This window comes from Mirounga leonina, unplaced genomic scaffold (assembly GCF_011800145.1).
Source record: "Mirounga leonina isolate KUSES-001 unplaced genomic scaffold, KU_Mleo_1.0 Mir_239, whole genome shotgun sequence".
Classification (NCBI taxonomy): domain Eukaryota; kingdom Metazoa; phylum Chordata; class Mammalia; order Carnivora; family Phocidae; genus Mirounga; species Mirounga leonina.
In genome coordinates, this window is record NW_023270624.1 from 2,288,371 (window position 1) to 2,302,926 (window position 14,556).

General features: G+C 39.4%; 1 protein-coding gene across 1 annotated transcript in view; it reads left to right on the forward strand.

Annotated features, from left to right (window-relative positions):
• Positions 1 to 14,337, forward strand: part of SH3BP5L (SH3 binding domain protein 5 like) — a 40,674-nt gene extending 26,337 nt beyond the window's left edge. Inside the window, exon 8 of the transcript XR_004683606.1 lies at positions 13,038 to 14,337. The gene's annotated coding sequence lies outside the window, so the exon portion shown is untranslated. The remainder of the gene's footprint in view (positions 1 to 13,037) is intronic.
• Positions 14,338 to 14,556: the final 219 nt, after the last annotated feature.

The window sequence follows — 14,556 nt, forward strand, 5'->3', positions numbered from 1 at the left end:
ACCATATAGTTGTGGGTCCATTTCTGGGCTCTCTGTTCTGTTCCATTGTTCCATGTGTCTGTTTTTGTGCCAGTGCCATACTGTCTTGATGATTGTACCTTTGTAATACAGCTTGAAGCCCAGCATTATGATGCCTCCAGCTTTGGTTTTCTTTTTCCTTATTACTTTGGCTATTTGGGGTATTTTGTGGTTCCATACAAATTTTAGGATTGTTTGCTCTAGCTCTGTGAAAAATGCTGGTGGTACTTTGGTAAGGATTTTATGAAATGTGTACATTGCTTTGGGTAGTATAGACATTTTCACAATATTCTTCTAATCCATGAGCATGGAATGTTTTTCTATTTCTTTGTGTCCTTTTCAATTTCTTACATAGGTGTTCTATAGTTTTCAGAGTACAGATCCATTACCTCTTTGGTTAGGTTTATTTCTAGGTATGTTATGGTTTTTGGTGCAGTTGTATCCAGGATTGATTCCTTGATTTGTCTTTCTGCTGCTTCATTATTGGTGTATGGAAATGCAACAGATTTCTGTATCTTGATTTTATATCTTGCGACTTTGCTGAATTTGTGTATCAGTTATAATAATTTTCTGGTGGCATCTTTTGGGTTTTCTACATAGAGTATTATGTCGTCTGCAAATAGTGAAAGTTTCACTTCTTCCATGCCAATTTGGATGCCTTTTATTTCTTCTTGTCTGATTGCTGAGACTAGGACTTCTAGTGCTGTGTTAAATAACATTGTGAGAGTGGACATCCCTGTCTTGTTCCTGACTCTGGAGGAAAAGCTCTCAGTTTGTCCCCGTTGAAGATGATTTTAGCTGTGTGTCTTTCATATATTGCCTTTCATTTTTTTTTAAAGATTTTATTTATTTATTTAATTGACAGAGAGACAGTGAGAGAGGGAACACAAGCAGGGGGAGTGGGAGAGGGAGAAGCAGGCTCCCTGCCGAGCAGGGAGCCCGATGTGGGGCTCAATCCCAGGACCCTGCGATCATGACCTGAGCTGAAGGCAGTTGCTTAACCAACTGAGCCACCCAGGCGCCCCCCATATATTGACTTTCTGATGTTGAGCTATGTTTATCTATCCCGACTTTGTGGATTTGTTTGTTTGTTTGTTTCAAGAATGGATGCTGTACTTTGTCAAATGCTTTTTCTGTATCTATTGAGAGGCTCATATGGTTCTTATCCTTTCTTTTATTAATGTGGTGTATCATGTTGATTGATTTGTGAATATTGAACCACCCTTGCAGCCCAGGAATAAATCCCATTTGATCATGGTGAATGATTCTTTTAATGTACTGTTGGATTTGATTTGCTAGTATCTTATTGAGAATTTTTGCATCCATGTTCATGTAAGTCTCCTTTTCAGTGGGGTCTTTGGTTTTGGAATCAAGGTTATGCTGGCTTTATGGAATGAGTTTGGAAGTTTTCTTACATTTCTATTTTTTCAGAACAGTTTGAGAAGAATAGGTATTAACTGTTCTTGAAATGTCTGGTAGAATTTCCGTTGGAACCCATCTGGTCCTGGAATTTCATTTGTTGGGAGATTTTTGATTACTGATTCAATTTCTTTCCTGGTTAATGGATCTGTTTAAATTTTCTATTTCTTCCTGTTTGTCAATTTCTAGGAGTTTGTCCATTTCTTCCAGATTGTCCAGTTTGTTGGCAAATAATTTTTCATAGTATTCTCTTATAATTGTTTGTATTTCTGTGGTGTTCTCTCTTCTTTCATTCCTCATCTTATCTGTTTGGGTCCTTTCTCCTTTTGATAAGTCTGGCTCAGTGTGTATCAATTTTATTAATTCTTTCGAAGAAACAGCTCTTAGTTTCATTGGTTTTTTGATTCCTATATCATTTATTTCTTCTGTAATCTTTATTTTTCCCCTTCTTCTGCTGGCTTTAGGCTTTATTTGCTATTCCTTTTCTAGGTCTTTTAGGTGTAAGGTTAGGTTGTGTATTTGAGACTTTTCTTGCCTCTTGAGGAAAGCATGTATTTCTATGTACTTTCATCTTAGGAATGGCTTTGCTGCATCCCAAAGGTTTTGAACTGTCATGTTTTCAGTTTCATTTGCTTCCCTGTATGTTCTTTTTTTACAATTTTATTTTTGCATTTATTTATTCATTCATTCATTCATTTATTCATTCATTCATTCATTCAATTAGCCAACATATAGTACATCATTAGTTTTTGGTGTATTATTCAATGATTCATTAGTTGCATATAACACCCAGTGCTCATCATATCACGTGCCCTCCTTAATGCCCATCACCTAGTTACCCCATCCCCCTACCCACCTCCCTTTCCGCAACCCTCAGTTTGTTTCCCAGAGTCAAGAGTCTCTCATGATTTGTCTCCCTCTTTGATTTCTTCCCATTCAGTTTTCCCTCTCTTCTCCTATGATCCTCTGCACTATTCCTTATATTCCACATATGAGTGAAACCATATGATAATTGTGTTTCTCTGATTGACTTATTTCTTTTTTTTTAAGATTTTATTTATTTGACAGAGAGAGAGACAGAGAGAGCAGGAACACAAGCAGGGGGAGTGGGAGAGGGAGAAGCAGGCCTCCCGCCAAGCAGGGAGCCCGATGCGGTACTCGATCCCAGGACCCTGGGATCATGACCTGAGCCGAAGGCAGATGCTCAACGACTGAGCCACCCAGGCGCCCTCTGATTGACTTATTTCACTTAGCATAATACCCTCCAGTTCTACCCATGTTGATGTAAATGGTAGGTATTCATTTCTGATGGCTGAGTAATATTCCATTGTATATATGAACCACTTCTTCTTTATCCATTCATCTGTTGAAGGACATCTTGGCTCCTTCCACAGTTTGGCTGTTGGCTTCCATGTACTTTTTAAGTTTCTTCCTTAATTTCCTGGTTGACCCATTCATTCTTTAGTAGGATGTTCTTTAGCCTCCATGTATGTGTGGTCTTTCCAGATTTTTTCTTCTGGTTGACTTCTAGTTTCATAGAGTTGTGGTCTGAAAATATGCATGGTATAATCTCAGTCTTTTTGTGCTTGTTGATGACTGATTTGTGACCCAGTATGTGATCTATTTTGGAGAATGTTCTGTGTGCACTTGAAAAGAATGTGTATTCTGCTGCTTTAGGATGAAATGTTCTGAATATATCTGCTAAGTCCATCTGGTTCAGTGTGTCATTCAAATCCATTGTTTCCTTGTTGATTTTCTGCTTAGATGATCCAGAGTGATTATTGATAGTTATGAATTTAGTCCCATTGTATTACCTGTGAAGTCATTGTTTCTGGAGATTTTCTCTGTTCCTTTCTATTTTTTGTCACTTTTGGTCCTTTCCCACTCAAAGTGTCTACTTTAATATTTCTTGCAGGGCTGGTTTAGTGATCAGGAACTCGTTTAGTTTTTGTCTAGGAATCTCTTTATCTCTCCCTCTATATCTGTTGTGTGTGTTTGTGTGTGTGTGTGTGAGTTCCTTGACTGATTTTTTACAGAAATATTCATTTTTACTGTTTTTGTGTTTCCTATCTTTACACTGTCACTTTTGGTCTCTCATTTCTACCAAAAAAGTCCCCTTTAATATTATTTGCAAAGCTGGTTAATGGTGACAAACTCCTTTATTTTTTAAATTTTTTTATTTTTTTGGTCTGGGAAACTATCTCCTATTCTGAATTACAGCCTTGCTGGATAGAGTATTCTTGGCTGTAGATTTTTCCTATACAGAACTTTGATTATATCATGTCATTCCCTTTAAGCTTGCAAAATTTCTTTTGTCTTTTTAATTTAAATTCAATTAGCCAAGGTATAGTACATCATTGGTTTTTGAAATAATGTTCAGTGATTCATCAGTTCAGAATAACACCCATTGCTCATCACATCACATGCCCTTATTAATGCCCATCACCCAGTTACCCCATCCCCCCACCTCCCAGCTCCCTTTCCACAACCCTCAGAGTCAAGAGTCTGATATCATTTGTCTCCTCCTCTTAATTCTTCCCATTCAGATTCCTCCCCCACTCCTATTGCCCTCTGCACTATTCCTTATGTTCCACATATGAGTGAAACCATATGATAATTATCCTTCTCTGATTGATTTATTTCACTTAGCATAATACCCTCCAGTTCCATCCGTGTTGATATAGATGGTAGGTGTTCATCCTTTCTGATGGCTGAGTAATATTCCATTATATACATGTACCACATCTTCTTTATCCATTCATCTGTTGAAGGGCATCTTGGTTCCTTCCACAGTTTGGCTATTGTGGAAGGAACCGAGATGCCTATGAACATTGGGGTACACGTGCTCCTTCTTTTTACTACATCTGTATCTTTGGGGTAAATACCCAGGAGTGCAATTGCTGGGTCCTAGAGTAGCTCTATTTTTAACATTTTGAGGAACCTCTATACTGTTCTCCAGAGTCACTATACCAGCTTGCATTCCCACCAGCAATGTCTGAGGGTTCCTCTTTCTCAACGTCCTTGCCAACATTTGTTGTTTCCTGTCTTTTTCATTTTAGCCATTCTGACTGGTGAAAGGTAGTAACTCATTGTGGTTTTGATTTGTATTTCCCTGATAGCAAGTGATGTGGAATATTTTTTCATGTGTCTGTTGGCCATTTGTATATCTTCTTTGGAGAAATGTCTGTTCATGTCTTCTGCCCATTTCTTGACTGGATTCTTTCTTTTTTGGGTTGAGTTTGAGAAGTTCTTTATAGATCTTAGATACCAGCCCTTTATCTGCAGTGTCCTTTGCAAATATCTTCTCCCATTCTGTGGGTTGCCTTTTAGTTTTGTTCACTGTTTCCTTTACTGTGCAGAAGCTTTTTATCTTGATGAAGTTCCAATAGTTCATTTTTGCTTTTGTTTCTCTTGCCTTTAGAGATGTATCTTGCAAGAAGTTGCTTTGTCCGGGGTCGAAGAGGTTGCTGTCTCTGTTCTCCTCTAGGATTTGGATGGATTCCTGTCTCACATTGAGGTCTTTCATCCATTTTCAGTTTATCTTTATGTATGGTGTAAGAAAATGGTCCAGTTTTCATTTTTCTGCATGTGGCTATCCAAGTTTCCCAACACTATTTGTTGAAGAGACTGTCTTTATTACATTGGATATTCATTGCTGCTTTGTCAAAGATTATTTGACCATAGAGTTGAGGGTCCATTTCTGGGCTCTCTATTCTGTTCCATTGATCTATGCATCTGTTTTTGTACCAGTACCATGGTGTCTTGATAATCACAACTTTGTAATATAGCTTGAAGTCAGGCACTGTGATGCTCCCAGCTTTGGTTTTCTTTTTCAACATTTCCTGGTGATTCAGGGCCTTTTCTGGTTCCATACAAATTTTAAGATTGTTTGTTCCAACTCTGTGAAAAATGTCGATGGTATTTTGATAGGGATTGCATTGAAAGTGTAGATTGTTCTGGGCAGCATAGGCATTTTCACAGTGTTTATTCTTCCAATCCCATTTCTACATCTCTTTGTTTCTTCCTCAATTTCTTTCATAAGTGTTCTGTAGTTTTTAGAGTAAGATCTTTTTCCTCTTTGGTTAGGTTTATTCCTAGGTATCTAATGGTTTTTGGTGCAATTGTAAATGGGATCAATTCCTTAATTTCTCTTTCTTCAGTCACATTATTAGTGCATAGAAATGCAAGTGATGTCTATGCATTGATTTTATATCCTGCTACGCTGCTGAATTGCTGTATGAGTTCTAGCAATTTTGGGGTGGTCCTTTGGGTTTTCCACATAAAGTATCATGTCATCTGTGAAAAGGGAGAGTTAGACTTCTTTGACAATTTGAATGCCTTTTATTTCTTTTATTGTCTGATTGCTGAGGCTAGGACTTCTAGTACTATGTTGAACAGCATTGGTGAGAGTGGGCATCCTTGTCATATTCATGATCTTAGGGGAAAAATTCTCAGTTTTTCCCTGTGGGCTCTTCATTGATGGCTTTTATGATATTGAGTTATGTTCCCTCTATCCCAACATGGTGGAGAGTTTTAATCAAGAAAGGATGTTGTATTTTGTCAGATGATTGTTCTGCATTAATTGAGAGGATCATGTGGTTCTTGTCCTTTCTTTTATTAATTTGACCTATCACATTGATTGATTTGTAAATGTTGAACCACCCTTGCATCCCAGGAATAAATCCCAATTGGTCGTGGTGAGTAATCCTTTTAAAGTACTGTTGGATCCTATTGGCTAGTATCTTGATGGGTATTTTGGCATCCATGTTCATCAGGGATATTGGTCTGTAATTCTCCTTTGTGATGGGGCCCTTGTGTGGTTTTGGGATCAAGGTAATGCTGGCCTCATAGAACGAGTTTGGAAGTTTTCCTTCCATTTCTATTTTTTGAAACAGCTTCAGTAGAATAGGTATGATTTCTTCTTTAAATATTTGGTAGAATTCCTCTGGGAAGGATCTGGCCCCAGACTGTTGTTTTTTGGGAGGTTTTTGATGACTGCTTCAATTTCCTTGCTGGTTATGGGTCTGTTCTGATTTTCTACCTCTTCCTGTTTCAGTTTTGGTAGTTTTAAATATACAGGAATGCATCCATTTCTTCCAAATTGCCTAATTTAGGTACTCATAATATATTCTTACAGTTGTCTGTATTTCCTTGGCGTTGGTCATGATCTCTTCTGTTTCATTCATGATTTTATTAGTTTGGGTCCTGTCTCTTTTCTTTTGAATAAATCTGGCCACAGGTTCATTGATCTTATTAATTCTTTCAAAGAACCAGCTTCTAGTTTCATTGATTTGTTCTACCATTCTTCTGGTTTCCATTTCATTGATTTCTGCTCTAATCTTGATTATTTCTCTCCTCCTGCTTGGTTTAGGCTTTATTTGTTGTTTTCTCTCCAGCTCCTTTAAGTTTAGGTTAGCTTGTGTATTTGAAAATTTTCTAATTTTTTAAAAAAGATTTTATTTATTTATTTGCCAGAGAGAGAAACAGCGAGAGAGGGAACACAAGCAGGGGCAGAGGGAGAGGGAGAAGCAGGCTTCCCATGGAGCAGGGAGCCCAATGTAAGGCTCGATCCCAGGACCCTGGGATCATGACCCTGCAGATGCTTAATGACTGAGCCACCCAGGCACCCCTGAGATTTTTCTAATTTTTTGAGAGTGACTTGTATTGCAATGTACTTCCCTCTTATGACTGCCTTTGCTGTTTCCCAAAGGTTTTGAACAGTTGTGTTTTCATTTTCATTAGTTTCCATGACTTTTAAAAAATTCTTTAATTTCCTGGTTGCCCCATTCATTCTTTTGTAGGATGCTCTCCAACCTCCAAGTGTTTGTGTTCTTTCCAAATTTCCTCTTGTGATTGAGTTCAAGTTTCAAAGCACTGTGGTCTGGAAATATGCAGGGAAAATCCCAGTCTTTTGGTATCGGTTGAGACCTGTTTTGTGACCCAGTATGTAATCTATTTTGGAGAGAGTTACATGTGCACTCGAGTAGAATGTGTATTCTTTTACTTTATGATTGAATGCTCTGTATATATCTGTGAAGTCCATCTGTCCAGCATGTCATTCAAAGGGCTTATTTCCATGTTGATCTGCTTAGATGATCTGTCCATTGCTGAGTGGGGTGTTGAAGTCCCCTACTGTTACTGTATTATTATCAATGTGTTTCTTTAATTTGGTTTCTAATTGGTTGATGTAATTGGCTGCTCCCAAATTAGGAGCATAAATATTTGTAGTTGTTAGATATTCTTATTGCATAGACCCTTTAAGTATGATAGAGTGCACCTCTTCATCCCTTACTACAGTCTTTGGCTTAAAATCTAATTTGTCTGATATGAGGATCGTGACCCAGCTTTCTTTTGAGTCCATTAGCATGATAAATGGTTCTACACCCCTTCACTTTCAGTCTAGAGGAGTCTTTAGGTCTAAAGTGAGTCTCTTGTAGATAGCATATGGATGGGTCTTGCTTTTTTTATCCAATCTGATACCCTATGTCTTTTGATTGGAGCATTTAGCCCATTTACATTCAGAGGAACTATTGAAAAATACGAATGTAGTGCCATTGTATTACCTGTAAAGTCCTTGTTTCTGTAGATTGTCTCCGTTTCTTTCCGGTTTATGTTAGTCTTGGGCTCTCTCTTTGCTTGCAGGATCCTTTTAATATTTCTTGCAGGGCTAGCTTGGTTGTCACATATTCTTTCAGTTTCTGTCTGTCCTGGAACCTCTTTACCTCTCCTTCCATTCTGAATGACAGCCTTGCTGGATAAAATATTCTTGGCTGCATGTTTTTTTCATTTAGAACCCTAAATATATCATGCCAGCACTTTCTGGCCTGCCAGTTCTCTGTGGATGGGTCTGCTACCAGACTAATGTCCTTACTTCTGTAGGTTAGGAACCTCTTGTCTCGAGCTGCTTTTAGGATTTTCTCATTATCTCTGAAATTTGCAAGCTTCACTCTTATATGTCAGGGTGTTGATCTATGTTTATAGATTTTGGGTCCTCTCTACCTCTTGGACTTGAATGCCTTTTTCCTTCCCAAGATTATGGAAGTTCTCAGCTATGATTTGCTGTAATATATCTTCTGGCTCTCTCTCTCATTCTTCTCCCTCAGGTACCCCAATAGCTCTAATATTGTTTCTTTTTATGGCCTTGCAGATTTCCTGAAGCCTCCCCTCATGGTCCATTAGTTGTTTTTCTGACTTCTCCTTAGCTTCCTTCATTTCCATCAACTTGTCTTCTATGTCACTTACTCTCTCTTCTGCCTCATTTACCCTAGCTGTTAAGAGCATTAAATTCAGGGGCGCCTGGTTGGCTCAGTTGTTAAGCGTCTGCCTTCGGCTCAGGTCATGATCCCAGGGTCCTGGGATCGAGCCCCACATTGGGCTCCCTGCTCGGCAGGAAGCCTGCTTCTCCCTCTCCCACTACCCCTGCTTGTGTTCCTGCTCTCACTATCTCTGTCAAATAAATAAATAAAATCTTAAAAAAAAAAAAAGCATTCAATCCAGACTGCATCTCAGAGCATTTTTAATTTCAGCCTGATTAGATCTCATTTTTGTACTAAGAGATTCTCTAGTGTCTTTTATGCTTTTATCAAGCCCAGCTATTAACTTTATAATTATTATCCTGAATCTCTAACATCTTATATCCATACCAATTAGATCTGTGGCAGAGAGCATTACCTCTGGTTCTTTATTTTGTTGTGAATTCCTCCTTCTAGTCATTTTGCTCAGAGATGAATTGATGAATGAGTGAATGGAATAAAAAATATCAACCATGACCCAAGCAAACTACCCAGTAGACAAATCCAAAGAGGTCAGAAACCAGTAAGAAAGGAAAAAAGAAAAGAGAAGAAGAAAAAAAATGGTGGGTTAGAAAGAATATAATCTCACAGGGTGACAAAACAAGGGGATCTACTTGGTCCTGAGTGTACTTTGGTCTGTGTTTTAGAAGACACTAAATCCCAAAATTGTAAAGAAAGCAAAACTTATATATATATATACAAAAATAAAACTGAATAGTGTGAAAGGAAGTCTAAAATGAAGAATATATCTATAAAATGTAAATGTAAAAAATGAAAGTTAAAAAAAGACTTAAAATCAGAGCTCATAAAATAAGAAACTAGTTGAAAAGGAAAAAAAAAGAAAAAACAAGAAGGAAAATTTTAAACTGAAATATAAACAAATCATGAGAAAAAAACCTCAAATTCTATATACTATTTTCCCCTAGACCTGGAGTTTTGCAGTGCTGTGTGCTCTGCAAATTTGATGTTCCCTGTTCTTCTAGATGGTCTTCTGGGGGAGAGGACTGCTCCATTGATCCTCAGGTGTCTTCCTCTGTCTGGAGTTGCACCGCCCCTTGCCAGGGGGCTGGGCTCAGTGTAAGCTGTTTCTGGTTTTTCTATGTGGCTATATTCCCTGAAGGCTTTCCGGGCCTCTTTAGAGGATGAGAATAAAAATGGCCATGCCCCCATCTCTAGCCCTGGAGCTGAAAGATTGCAGTCCCCTCTCTTTGGTAAACTCTCAGGGATAAGTGGTCTTCACACTTTTGTGTGTGCCGTACTGTGCAGACTCCTGTGGTGTGCACCTGCACTGCTCCTCCTGGGGGAAGGCCGATGGTCTCTGTATTTCTGTCTTTTGCAGGACCCCTCAAGGAGACTGGTTGCCAGGTCATGGCCACTCCAGCCCCACCCCTCCCCTCTAGGTGGAAGCCTACCACTTTTTTGTCCTTTGCAAGCTCTCCCCCCCACCCCGCCCCCCCAGACCTGTTGCTGCATCATGCAGGGTTTTTGTTTATGGTGAACCGAGCTAAGAGCCCACTCCTGGGCTCACAGACCATAAACAGTTTCCCTGCTCCAATGCTTGGGAATTCTGCTGGCTCAGGTACCCCTGTTCTCTCTGTGACCCTGGGGATCCTGAGACCACACTGTCCCATCTAGGATTCTGCCACACTTCACCACTGAGCACCTTTCAGTCTCTCACTGGAGCAGATTTCTAAAAGTTCCGATTTTGTGCTCTAGGGCTATATCACTTTCTGGTAGCCAGCTTTTGGAGGCTCCCTCCTGCCCCATTTATCTTCCAATATATCCCCTCAGTTTCACTTCTCCACACTCCTTCCTTCCAAAAAGTGTTCGGTTTTCTATTTGTAGAATTCCAGCAATTCTTTTCTTACATCTCAGGTTAAATTCATAGGTGTTCAGAGTGATTTGATAGTTATATAGCTAAATTCAGGTGAAAAGAGGTCCCATGCTCTTCTGCCATCTTGCCTCCCTCCCAGCTTGCAAAATTTCTGTGGAGAAGTCTCCTGCTAGCCTCATGGGGCTCCTTTGTAAGTTGCTGACTTCTTTTGTCTTGTTGCTTTTAAGATATTTTTCTTTGATTTAATTACAATATGTCTTGGTATGGGTCTGCTTTTTTAAATTTTGATGGGATTTCTCTGTGCTTCCTGAATTTGGATATCTGTTTCATTCCCCAGATTAGGGAAGTTTTCAGCTGTTATTTCTTCAAATACATTTTCTGCCCTTTTTTCTCTCTCTTCTTTTGGGCCTCCTATAATAGGAACGTTATTACATTTGATGAAATCACTCAGTTCCCTAAGTCTATTCTCATTTTGTGCTTCTCCCCCTCTTTTTTGTTCAGCTTGATTTCTTTCCATTACTCTGTCTTCTAGGTCTTCATTCATTTCTCTGCTTTTTCTATCCTGCTGTTCATTCCATCAGGCATGTTTCTCATTTCATTTATTGAGCTTTTTATGTCTGCCATTATATTCCTTATCTCTGTATCAAGGGTCTCACTCATGTCTTTCACTCTTTTCTCAAGTTCAGTGAGTATCCTTATGATCATTGCTTTAAATTCTGTTTCAAGCATGTTATTTATATCTGTTTTGCTTAGATCTCTGTCTGTGGCCTTGTCCTATTGTTTCATTTGGAATAAATTTCTCTGTCTCTTTATTTTGTCTGCCTCTCTGTGTGTTTCTCTGTGTTAATAAAGTCAGTTGTCTTCTGCTCTTGAGTGTAGTGATTTTATGAAAAGGAGATCGTGGAGTGCCCTGCAGTGCAATGTCTACTGTTCAACAGAACCTGGCACTTCAGGAGAGTATCCTATGTATGTTGCTTGCACCCTGCTCTTGTGTATGAGTCCCTTTTCCTTTCACTGTAGTCATCTGCACTGCCTCTCTGCCCATTGTGGGCTGTGCTTATTCTCTGTGGTGTCAGTGGGATCCAGGCAGGCCAGATGTGTGGGGGCATTCCCTTCAGGGAACTTGGGAGTGGGTCAGTATTGTTAACCAAATTTTTGGGCCGGTGGTCCTATGTTGGGTCCCTAGAAGCACTGCAGTGGCTGGGGCCTGCATGCCAGGGCAGTTGGGGTTGTGAGTCTGCAAGCAGGGATGGCTAGGTGCAGCTGTGTGTGGCATGGTGGCAGCTGCGCACCCCACATCTGGGCATGGCATGCTGTGGAGGCTGGGGTATGTTCACCTGGTTGCTGCACTGAGGTTGAGCTGAGTATGAAGTGGCAGCAGGGCACCCAACTGCGGGATGGTGTGTGTGTGCAGCTTTAACAAAATTTACTTTGAACTCTGGGGTGAGGCTACAAGTGCAGCTCCACCTCCTGCAGGTGGCTTTGTGTTTATGCTGAGGTTGGGATAGGAAAATGGCCCCTGCCAACTCCCTCATTTTCAAAGATGTCCCTCGACACACTCCAAAATCAGTATTAACAGACCTGTCTCCCATTTGCCCCTGACATTGTGTAAACTGACACTTTTGGCTTTTATGTTGCTTCTCCATGCAGGCTGCTGTCTCTTTAGGGGCAGAGACCCAGCTATCACTCACCCTCCCAGCTTGCCCAGGGTTGAGTCAGCAGATTTTTAAAGCTCCATGCTCTAAGTTCCACTGGTTTTACAAACCCATGGATTTCAGCCTCTCTGATGTTTGAAGCCAAATGTTATGGGGATTAGTCTTCCCCATTTGAGCTCCCTGGTGTAAAGGCCCATTTCTCTGCTCTCTCAGTGTGTGCAACTCCCTCCCTTTGTGGGCAGCCACCCTCTGTCTTTCTGGCCTTCCTTACCTTTCAGATGCATCTTTCTCTCCATATTTAGTTGTGGAGTTTGTTCTGCCAGTCTTCAGATTGTTCTCCAGTTTACTGACTTGGATGTAGATGATATTTCATAAACATGGGATGGTGTGAGCTCAGGGTCCTCCTATTCAGCCATCTTGCCCCATAATCTCGGATGTATTGACTTTATATCATAATATTTAAGTATTGTTAATGTTATATCATAGTGTTTAACTTATGAAATATCAAGAAGAAGAAGAGTAAACATCACCCAAGGACTTTGCCTTCTCTTCTGGGGAAAGGCCTCTATATTTTCAGTTGTATGTGGAATACTTGAATCATTTCAGGTAGAATTATGACCTTGTTATTGCTTTATTTGGAGATTTAGAATGATTTAAAGAGTGTTCAAGTTGACAGGGGTAGAAATGTGATAGTAAATTTTGTGTCAACTTGTCCAGGCCATGGTATATAGATATTTGGTCAAATATTCTAGTTGTTTGTGTGAAGGTATTTTTTAGGATTGGTAAACTGAGTAAAGCAGATTACTCTCCATAATGTAGGTGGGTCTCATCCAATTAACTGAAGACCTTATAGAAGGAAGACCAACCTGCCAGGAGTATGAGGAAGTTCTGACAGCAGATCACCTTTGGACTTGAACTGCAACTCTTCCCTGGGTCTTTGGTTGGTGACCTGCTCTGCAGATTTGGAATTGTGGAGTCCCTGCAATCTCATAAGCCACATATTTGAAATATATCTCTATCAATATATATGCAATCTGTTTGTTATGCTTCTCTGGAGAACCCTAACACACTATTCATACAGACAGTTTCTATTACCTGCTTTTTCTGTAGTGTATGGGTTATATTTTCTTGTTTCTTTGCATGTCTCCCAATTTTTGTTGGAAACTGCATTTTAGATAATATATGGTAGCAAGTGTGGGTAGTCCTCCCTTCACCCTGGGGCTTATTATTTGCCTGCTTACTTATGTAATAATTGACTGGCTTACTTTTATGATATCTATTATTCAACCACCCCCCCACTCCCCACTATTCTTCCCAACCTCTGCAGGGGGAAGCCTCAAATGATTATGCTCAGAGGACTTTATGTATATGCCCCTTGTGTATTCCCACAGTGCCCCTGGGATGACAGTGGTTTGGCAGGTCTTTATTTACTAACTCTTTCCCTGACTATACCCAGCTATAGCAGTCTGCTTACTCTATTTTTTCAACATTCCCTGGGCTTAAATTGACCTATAGACTCATCCAACCAAATTCAGACTCCTTTTGTGAAGGAACAGAGAAGGGGGTGGAGAGAAGGGTGAAGATGCCAGTACCTTCACTTGTATAGTGAGGAGCTCAAGGATATGGTCTACAGTTTGTGGAAAGATTTAAGTGTGTTAATTATTGTTGCAGTTACATATAATTAAAAATACAACTAAAATATTGATATAAATATATTGAGAGGTGGTGGTAGTGGCAAAGGGACTTAATCTACCATAATAGGAAACTTATCTATCACAATAGGAACATAAACAGTGTCTAAAGTTAATCAAGAAATAGTGATTAAACTTTACCAAAAGATGTAGAGGTGACCATAGAATTAAAATCATAGCCTGTTATATGTGTTACCTCTGAGGAGCAAGTCTAGAGGTGGGGAGGTCATTTAGAGGTCTTCCTCCCTCCCTCTCTCTGTTCTTCCCTCCTTTCCTTTCTCCCTTTTTTCCTACATCCCCTCCCTCTTTTTCTTACTCTCATCAGACTTTTTATGCTATTATGTGTTAAATATGTGCATTTATTACTTTCATTAAAATTTAAAATATTTAGAGGTTTGCTAAATAAGTAAGCAGAAATTAGGTTACTCAAAAGAATGAGTTTATTTTGAGTACTTCAATTGTTTTTTAAAATTTATTTTTTATTTATTTTTTAAAGTTTTAAATTTTAATTCCAGTCTAGTTAACAAACAGTGTTATATTAGTTTCAGGTGTACAACATAGTGATTCAACAATTCTATGCATTACTCAATGCTCATCAGGGTAAGTGTACTCTTTAATCCCTATCACCTATTTAACCTATCTACCCA